The following is a 1467-nucleotide window of genomic DNA, read 5'->3' on the forward strand; positions in this document are numbered from 1 at the left end:
TTCCAAAGAAGTCCTGGTGCAAGTTGCTTCCCTCGAGACTTCTCACACCATCTGGTCTGCCCTGGCAAACATGTTCTCAGCCCAATCCAAGTCTCGCATCAACAACTGCCGTATTGCCCTCTCCAATACCCAGAAGGGTTCCCTCAGCGCCGCTGCCTTTGGGCAGATGCTGGCGCTGTCTGATGAACTCGCGACAGCAGGAAAACCCATCGGTGAAGATGAACTCATCTCCTTCATCATCGCCGGTCTCAACATGGAATACCAGCCCATCATCTCTGCTCTCAATGTGCGAACTGATCCTGTCTCCACCGATGAGCTCTTTGGCATGATCTCCAACTTCGATCAGCGCGTCGAGCTATTCCAAGGAACTGGCCCCGACGCCTTCAAATCTTCTGCCAACACCGCCTATCAAGGTCGCGGGCCTCCAAAACATTCCTAGAACCCTTCCAAGGGTGGTACTGGTGGGGGCTATCATGGCGTCTGAAACTGTTTATATAACTTGCCATGTTTGCATGGGTGCCACATTATTTTCCATGCAACTTTGGCCAAAGTTCAGTAAGGGAGTTTTATTCTATGTGTTTAGAACTAGCATGCCATGCCTTTGTTTGCCATTATATGTTCCTGTAGCATGTTGTTTTCTCACTCTAAACATTGCTTATGATGCTGTTTTGACATGTTAGTATTTTCTCTAAGTCTGTGAAACTGATATCTTTTGCATGTTTGCCATGCTATTTTGAGCTTGTTCTAGTGAGAAATAGCAGGAGTTAGTGTTCATGATTTGTAGAGCTTCTTGTGTACTTTATGGTTATATGCTTTGTTGCCATGTTGGAATGTTGTAGCATAGTTTCTTGTTGCATTCTAAGTGCAATGGTGTTGTTAATCGCAGATTTGCATCATTCTTGTTTTGCTTGTCATTTGCAAATCGTGCATCCATTTCCGGTGATCCTTATATCGATTTCGACCGAAATCACCTCATCTTTCCAGAAGTATACTAGTTTTGACAAATTGATGCCTTGATCATCTTTTTCCTTCCGGAGTACCCATATGCATTGCACATCATATCTTGCATTCCATGCCATGCCTTGCATCATGTTGCTTGTGCATTGCACCGTTATTGATTGATGTTCCGTTGCTTGTGTTCTTGCTTTGGGTAGAGCCAGGAGACAAGTACGTGAACGAGGAACCTGTTGAGTGCACTAACAAGGATCAAGCTTTCGACAACTTAGAGAACTTTGCAGGCAAGATGACCATACCCTCGATATCAGTTCTATCTTTGCTTGCTAGTTGTTCGTTTTATCGCTATATCATGCAACCTACCACTTGTTATATCATGCCTCCCATATTGCCATGTCAAGCCCTTAACCCACCTTCCTAGCAAACCGTTGTTTGGCTAAGTTACCGCTTTTGCTCAGCCCCTCTTATAGCGTTGCTAGTTGCAGGTGCTTTGCAGGTTGTTCCATGTTGGAA

General features: G+C 44.9%; 1 pseudogene; it reads left to right on the forward strand.

The window, feature by feature from the left end:
- The first annotated feature begins 205 nt into the window (after positions 1–205).
- Positions 206–344, forward strand: LOC147978307 (small nucleolar RNA Z247; annotated as a pseudogene).
- The last annotated feature ends 1123 nt before the right edge of the window (positions 345–1467 follow it).

This window comes from Triticum urartu, chromosome 3A, assembly GCF_056163025.1.
Source record: "Triticum urartu cultivar PI428250 chromosome 3A, HENAU_Tu73, whole genome shotgun sequence".
NCBI lineage: Eukaryota > Viridiplantae > Streptophyta > Magnoliopsida > Poales > Poaceae > Triticum > Triticum urartu.